Source organism: Watersipora subatra, chromosome 1 (genome assembly GCF_963576615.1).
Source record: "Watersipora subatra chromosome 1, tzWatSuba1.1, whole genome shotgun sequence".
In the NCBI taxonomy this organism is placed as follows: Eukaryota; Metazoa; Bryozoa; class Gymnolaemata; order Cheilostomatida; family Watersiporidae; genus Watersipora; species Watersipora subatra.
In genome coordinates, this window is record NC_088708.1 from 14582884 (window position 1) to 14591874 (window position 8991).

At 34.2% G+C, this 8991-nt stretch overlaps 1 long non-coding RNA gene across 1 annotated transcript; it reads right to left on the bottom strand.

Annotated features, from left to right (window-relative positions):
- Nucleotides 1-4183: 4183 nt before the first annotated feature.
- On the bottom strand, nt 4184-7608 carry LOC137385444 (uncharacterized). Its single transcript, XR_010977772.1, has 3 exons — nt 7488-7608; nt 5453-5624; nt 4184-4602 (listed from the first exon to the last, which is right to left on the bottom strand). It is a non-coding gene; the product is annotated as an uncharacterized lncRNA (long non-coding RNA).
- Nucleotides 7609-8991: the final 1383 nt, after the last annotated feature.

The following is an 8991-nucleotide window of genomic DNA, read 5'->3' on the forward strand; positions in this document are numbered from 1 at the left end:
AACCATTTCCTTATCATTTTTACTTGGTTTAGGTCCAGAATTACAGGATTGGCATTTTGGATGGGAAAAATTTTTCCCGGAACAGCGGGAAAATCTGGAAATAACTGGGATAAAGTGAGAAGTTTCGAATTATATTCAGACTTAGTTAATTATTTATGATGATTGTCTGCAATTTGGTTTATGAATACAGTTTATTGTTACCAAAAATGAGATATTGTTGGAAAATACTCGCTTGGACACAGTTTTGAGTAAAATTGCAATTGGATTATTTAGAAGTTAGAACCAGTCAGTGAGTTCCTCTTAGGGTGGAACTTATGCCTGTTAGAACTTATGAATGACGTCTTGGTATCCTATGAAGGCAAACTTCAAAGCTTTCGGCAAGCAGTCACGCCTGCTCATGCCCAAGTACCTCAAGCTGGCGGTTTTTAGTAATTTTGGTACTGGCTGTGCAAAGCTGTGTAATCGCCTGGTTGCAAAGAAAGCTGCAAGACTTGTGGCATGCTACGGACAACTTCGTGGTATCCATGACAGATTGGTGAAAGGTGCTAAAATACTATTTGTATAATCACGCACGTGGTTACAATTATCATTTTCTTACATATTTTTCATCATAGTTTGTTCAATATAGCCAGTTATGTGCTTTGTTATTTACACATAACTTGAAAATTAATGTTCTATGGTATACGTCTATTGTACATTATATATATATTACAACATTTGCATATTATTACTAAAAATTGAGTTATAAAATTGTTTTATAAATCAAAGTTTTAATATATTTAATTTAGCAAACTATAGCTCAACTGTTATTGCAAACTGAAAGTATTCATACTTTTTCCTGCTTTTTCCCCGCTTTTCCCACTAAAAGCCTTTTTCTTCGGACTTTAGATACCATTGGTATCGACAGTGTCGATGGTAGTGTGCCAATCCTGCAGGATCATGGTAATTTCACATTAATTTGAGTGTAGCGCATACTTTCGGTATCAATTTAAATTGATTTGTCCACTTATTCTAGACAGCACTGTTTATGCCACGAAGAAAAAAATTGTATGTCTAGAATAAAGTAAAACAAATATATATCTTTCCATTTCCAATGCAAATCTCATTGTTTGTCGTATGTCCTTCGTCTGTCCAATTGTAGTGATAAGGTTTTAGTAGCGAAAAATCACCTTCGTACCAGAATGGAACTTGCGACATTCAATGCTACTAACAAGTGCACATAACCACAAGACAGCGGTTCTCACCATTACCATGGCTGTTATCATACACTCTATATCCTTTTTGCGAATGTGCACGTTATCATTAATTAAATATTACCTTAGACATTTTTTCTTTAAATTCTGTAAAAGCCAATTATTTTACCATTACCTATTTTTTTAACTTGTAATTTTCAAATGTACAGTTTAAATTTCGAATGTGTCATTCCACGTGTTATTCATAAAGTTCGATGGCTAAATCTGTAAAAGCTAAATATTTTTGTGTAGACAATTGTGTTATCTCGGGTAGGTGTTGCTTCTACATTCCCTCTCTCCGTTCGGTCAGACAAAGTTTCACACAAAGACAGTCCAATATATCATTTTTACAATTGTACCAGTATCTTTGTATTCAAAATTTCGATGGATAGTTTCTGCTGCAACAGTAACCTTTTTTATACACAATTTTTATGCATTAATTGTTATAATTAATTCAACGCATTCATGATTTTTTTTGTTTCACTTTGTTATGATGGTATCATTACCGAATCATTTTTCATTGTAATCGTAGCAAAACAGATTTTATTTAGCCAGTACTTGCTAATTATTTCACATTTACATTTAAACACCTTTACAGTTGTTCAATTTTTCTCTTTCAATTTATTAGAAATGCGCAAAACACTTTTATTGTGGTATGAAGTAGAATGGTAACTGCTGTATATGTTAAATAAAAAAAATTTTGTGCAAAGACTTTTTTATTACTCAGGCAACGCCGGACGTTCACCTAGTCTTTACTACACAAGCGGTGTCTGTCCATCTATTTGTCTGAAGCCTGGATTAGAGGTTACGATAAAATATCACTTTCGATGAGACTGTTACTCGTGACCTTCAGCCTGGTAGACAAACACTAACAGCAGCACCCATTGGTTAGCAGCACCCACCCATTGACTGCCTCACTGTATTTTTGAACAATTGTGCAACTACTTTTGAATTGGCACATTTGAAGATTTCTCACTAGACTGCCAGGGTATTATTATATCGTAAATACAAAGTATATTGTAAATACACAGTATATATATAATAGAGATACCCTATACACCATTTTCTATCCCATGGGTGGCAACGGGAAAAAAGATATTTTCCTGCTAACAATGGAATTCTCATTTTTCAAATCTGATTTGAGAAATGGCACCAACTTGAGATCTCACGGTATATGGAATTTCTTACGAAGGGAAGACCAGATAAATTTTTATGTTATGTGGAATGTATGTGAATGGAGGTTTAAGTTATGGGAGCATCTATTGTATCGATAAAACCCGGTATGCAGGACAATGTTTCATGGGCTAGCAGTGTTCCACAAGGAACATAATTCAATGCTTGAGTGATTACATTGGCTTTTGTTTTCTTCATTTTGCTTTCCAGGCACTCTCGATTTTTATTAGTACTGGCAACATGATATATTGGTTAAGCATAAGGTAAGGTAAGGTAGTCGTCAGCTATTTCACTAAGAACTAAAACTGCTGATTTAGCTAGCTTTAGATTTTACAGCCACATGTTGACTTACAATAACCCCAACATACAAATTTTGTGGTATGTGACAAAATTTGTTCATATATTTCATTCAGCATACAGTGGTACCTTTACTTAAGAAATTCATTTGGTTCAAAAACCCCTTCGGAAGTAGAAACGCATTTTATCCTATAAATTCTTTAACCTGTTCCAAGCCTTGCAACACTCAGATATAATATTTGTATAAATTATAAATACAGGTAATAGTTAAAATCTGTAACAGATTTATGGTAGGATTATATTACTACATAATAAACAAAAAAGTACACAGGGAAAGAAGAAGGAAAAGATGATGAATATAAACTGTGAATGGTTTGTTTACCTTTTTTGGTCGGTCTGGACAAGACTAAGTAAAGACTGAGAAGTAGGGGGCCGCAGACAGAGGCGGGTGTTGTATTGTTATCTTGATTGTTTTTGTTCAGAATAACTGTTTTAACAGTGTAAGTAAAAGGGTTTACATCAGCACAAACTTAAAACTGTCGTCAAACAGAAAACACAGAACTTGCTAGAAACTAAAGTTGTCCTACTCTGTATAAGGTATATAATAACTCCAAATTATACGACAGTGAAGGGAGGCAGTTGGCAGCTTAAAGAAATTGTCATGCGTGAGAATTAACATCCACTAAATTCAAAACCAGTGCATAAAATTTAAATGAAATCGCACAGTAAAATGGAAACTTTTTTGTTTTTTTGTTTTTGGAAGCAATGGAAGGTGAAAGGACATTCGCTTTTTCGTGTCTAAAAAATATTTCGTAAGTTTAATCAATACTTCTAAGATAAGACATATTGTAACCTGAAAATTCAAATTTAGAATAATTTCTAAGAAGAGGTTTCACTGTTTTAAGTAATTCTTAACACAACATCTGAAAGTTCTTCCAGCTGCACTATGTAAATCAGTACATATGCGCGCAGGGCTCCTTAATTTAGTTTAACTCTTCGTTGCTCAAATGTTACTAAACAGTGTTTCATACTTTCTTATTTTAGTTTTGAATTTAAATCACGGATCTCAGAAAGACTAATGCGAGTGGTAGCAGTGGTGCAAAAATGAAGCAAGCAAAGTTTGTTTTTACATTAAAACAACCAATAATAGGAAAATGTGAGAAAACATCTTCGGAATGATTTTTAAAAAAATATCCAAAGCATATTCAAATGACTCTAATTCATCCTTTTATTATTCTGTTGTATATGTATCTTGCACATACTGTTCTGTAGTTGGCAGTAGAAAGTCATCATTTGACATAGTAGGCCTGATTACAACACTTGTAAGGTATCTACAGTAACACTGATCGGCTATATAAGTCTTCTTTATGGGAGCACGTGGCACATATCTGCCACAACCTGTATGCTTTCAATGAGCTTGTGCAGTGTGTAGTGTTGACTTTGCAAATAAAGGGTAAACAGCAGAGATCTTTAAACACGACTCAGGCTGGGAATAGCTTTATATAAAAGTATATGTATCAAAAAATGCAAAAGGCATGTATATGGATTATTTTTACTGAGACAATCTAATTACATGACTTCACACACATCTCAAGATACCTTTGAGGTGAAGTTTTCACCCACAATGCAATCAGGTTGTTTGAGGGAAAAAGGTATCACACAAATAATATCAGAATGAGAATTGCTATAGAGATGGATGGTTAATAAATACGGGCACGTAAAGCTATGATAAAGTGCTTAGTCTCCTGCGCTCTACGCAGCGTATGTAGTCCGTAAGGATTTGTCTTCTTGTACTTCATAACCGCAGTAGCAGATGAAGGATATTGTGCAGAACAAGAAATAGACTGCGAGCAGTATGGAGCCGATGACTGTGGACACAACGGCGCAGACTAGGAATGCTCTACAATTACAGTTGAATTTTCAGCATATTTTTTCTTAATATAAACTTTTGCATGTTTTATAAGCTGTAACATTGTTTGCGGGTTGAACTACAAGAAAACTAAGTATATTCCATATAAAGTATTCCCTGAGTTGAATAGAACTGCTTTAATTTGCACAAAGCCAATAATGGCATGTAATTAAAACCTATCCAACTGTTAACTAATCACAGCTAGCTGTAAACAAAAACTAACTAAATGTGCCCGTTTGGTTACATTTGTGTGATTTGCATATCATTTGGCGGTTAGTAGGACCATCACAGGCCTATCAAACAGACCCAGTGTTGTAGTCTATAAATAAAAAGATCAGCTCAACTCAATAAGCTGCCGACCTGGCAAATAACATGCCGGTTTCTACATAGGGAACTACTGCGGTTGTCATCAGGTAAAGTCAGGACATTACATTCTCATAGTACATAGTTGAAACTCATCATGTTGTTTCTAATTACTCTATTTAAAAGGTTACACGCTGTGTTATGCTGTGATTTGACACGTGCCAGCGAGTTAACTTAGCATCTAGCCATATTTCATTTGATGCCTCTGAAAACCTGGCATCCTCATATGTTTTCTATATAATAGCAACATTATTGCGAGGTTAGATTAAATTAACTCAGTAACAAAGGCTGTAAGCATAGCTCATGGTGATTAGTATTTTGCCAATGCCAATTAGTGGTATCTCAATTAGATATTGAGTTCAACGCTTAACCTGGAGAAGTCCATCCGAGTAAACCATGATCAGAAGCTTGGCACCATTTTATTTTTATGCTGTGATGTCGTAAAGCGCAATACAAAGATGAATCGGTTTATACTCACTGTTTTGTAGCTTCTTCTTCATGAAACTCTCGTATGAAAAGGATAGCACCAGTGGAGACGAGTACAGCACCAGTCCAGAAGAATATACACATTAGCCATGTTGGTGGCATCCACATTCGCATTTCACCCATAATTTCTTTTTGGTTTCTCTTAATTGGTCAGCCTCACAGTTCTGGTAAAAAACAGTCATGTCTAGCCTTCTTTTCTACGACTAGTCTCTCATCGCTCGTGTCCTCATACATATATTTCCATTGGCAGCCGTTGTTCAACATAAAAACTAATTAATTAAAATAGCTAACATATAGATTAACTCATTTTTTTGTGGACACAAAAACACAGATTTAGCCCTACATTTGCTAGGGAACCTCTTCCCTTATTATGCCAGGATTTATTCAGTTTACTTGTCAACGAGGCACCGTGAATGAGTTACATGTACGCTATATGTCTGCCTATGTGTGGCGTTCGATATATGTATACATGTCTACTCATGTATCCTGTTTATATATATACATGTCTACTTATGTACATGTATTCTGTTTATATATATACATGTCTACTTATGTACATGTATCCTGTTTATATATATACATGTCTACTTATGTACATGTATCCTATTTATATAGATACATGTCTACCTATGTACATGTATCCTATTTATATATATATACATGTCTACCTATGTATGTGTCATTTTTAATATATGTCTACCTAGGTGCCTGTCTAATATATCACTATGAATGCCTCTTGTCTATTATATGTGTACCTAGGTGTACGCCGTGTTTCATTTATGTCTACATATAATGTCACATAGATAATTTATATCCTATTAACTATATGGCCATGTATATTTATATGTTATATTTAAGATATCCACCTATGAGATTTGTCAAATACATTGCTGCCTATTATTCGCCAAGAGGTTCCAGAAGTGATCTTAAAAGGTTCTTGGTTTAATAGTTTTCACAATATTAAAGTAAGCGGTATATGTTATGATTAATATATCCATGTGAATTAGTTAATGAACTTAAACAATTATCGAGAGAAAACTATAAAACTTGCGTTATAAAATATTCTACACAAATATTGGCATTGGTCTTGAGGTGCAAACTAATTTTGTTGTTCCAACTATAGCTGTCAATAGCACTCATGCTGACTTATGTAGTGGCATTAACATATGGTAAATTGACAGGCAGCAGGAATGCATACAGTAGTGAAGTCATTATCCTCGTGCTCGATAATGCATCTATTCAATAGCTTAATTACACGATTGAGTTGAGCCACTGCTGCCATTCAATTACCTGTTCAATTATTTTGGCTGTCTTCCTGAGTCATTGATTTAAAACAGCATAGTATTCTAATTCTTACCTCTTCTGACCTACATTCTGATTTGCTTTCTAAGTGCTTTTGTCGGTTGGTTTTAACTGTAGATCAACAAACTCAACACCTTGAACAAAGCGCTTTGACGTTTACAGACTGATGAAGCTTGTCGTTTTTCTTTTATTTCTATAGATGAAATGATTCCGCTAGCTATGACTTTTCTGAGTATTTCCTGTGCCTGTTTTAAGGCTAAAAGCAGTCCAATATTGAGACAAGGCGCTAATATATCCCTTACGACAATAACATTTGGCTATCCTTCTAGTTATTGTACGCCATGGTTTCCTATATTTCAGTTGTTTTTAATAATCATCATGTAACTCAATGCAGCTCAGAATTTAAGGTATTTGATGTTTTTAGTTAAAATTGAATGCTATGTGGGCTACTGCTTTAAGCAAAATTTTTAAAACTGTTCAAATGGTTTGATGACCCATAATTAATTAAATTTACTATATGTATTTCACACAGACGAGAGTCATACAAAATGTGCTTATTTTAAAAGTAGAATTTAACTGCGATAATCATTCTAGTTTATTTAGAAGGGAAGGTTAAGAACAAGTCATCATGAATAACAATTGCAACTATAAAAATACATTACAATCTAAGGTGAGTTAAGAATGAACTGAACAAGGTAATTGTATTGTAAAGAAGCGGTACTTACCTCTAAAATTAAAAGCTAGGAGAGTACAAGCATTTCTCTCTTTAATTATGCACGAAATGAGTCATCACTAAATTCTTGAAGAGAGTCAAAGGAGTCGTATACCCTTCTCTCGCTCAACTGCGCTCACACACGGAGTGTGGCTTTTATTATAATAGTCCTAAGCGCAAGGCTACGATTCACTCCTTGTATGCAGGCCTCGCGCGTGCATTGTCTTGCTTGAGTAATTAGAAGTGGGTTACTGCCATAATTATCAGGTTAAGAAAACATGAATTAAAGAGATTAATATTCTCACTAGAATCGACAACGGGTAGAGAAGCTTGGTAGCTAAATAAGATCATTCCTCTCTGTTGAATACCAGGTGGGTTTATGCTTGAATAAATGACCTCACGCGCGGTCCCTGACTTTCTGAGAAATAGGTATACAAAAATTTCCTTAATCTTGCGTCGATACATTCAACTTTCAAGAAACTGAAAGTATCTTGCAATTGTAACACTTCGTCAAAAAATGCAGCATAGCAACCTGGCTGTTGTATTGTAAGATAAATATAATTTAGTAACACATAACATAATTTTTGTTAGAATCAGATGTTTTCAAAATACAGCAATCATATATTTTTTCACCAGCCCTTCTTACATATGTTTGGCTAGATGAAAGCTTTGTGACAGAACTTCCCTACTCGTTGTTATCACTCTTATGACTCAGGAGGGCAATCTCTTTTTTAGAATGAAACAAAAAGGCTATTTGGGAATATAACATGGAAAACTAAATAAATATGAATATAAAATATGAATATGAAAAATGAATATTTAATAAAAAACAGACGCAATCAGAATATATAAAAACAATATATTATTGGAAGATCATTCTACAAAAAAGTTGAACGGTTTCACACAGCAGCAACATATAAAAAACAGATTACTTATGATCTTCTACTTTATTCTGCTTCTTCTTTGATATAAATTTGATGGAAATGTGGTTCTTTGTGGTTCAGTGAAATATAAAGATTTATTTTTGATGTACAGATGAAATAAAAATTCGGATTCATATAGCCAAGTTTCTGCAAATGAAATAAGAATTTTTAACTTTTTTTGAGATATTTGAATAAACAGTCTTTTTTGATCGATTTGTTCATCTTGGCGTACAACAGCTCGTACCCCTAATCAGAATGCCCTGCTTCACTAGTTTGCATGAGGTGTCTACTCCTCGATGTAATGAGTGCCTTTGCTACCGATGTATTACTCTGTAGTTGTCATCCCAAATGCAAGTTAAACACAGTATAAGAACAAAACTTGACAGAGACACACTATTGGCAAAATACAATGTATTTTGTTACAATCTCATGCAACCAGACCATATTTATATAAAAAAATTCAAGATTGTTGTCAAGCGATATTGCAAGAAAGCTATTAACTTTCATTAGGTCATGGCTGCATTACCTGCATGTAGGTGGCTTTAGTCCAATATATTGCTCACACTTACCGCTGCAGAAAACTGAACATTAGTC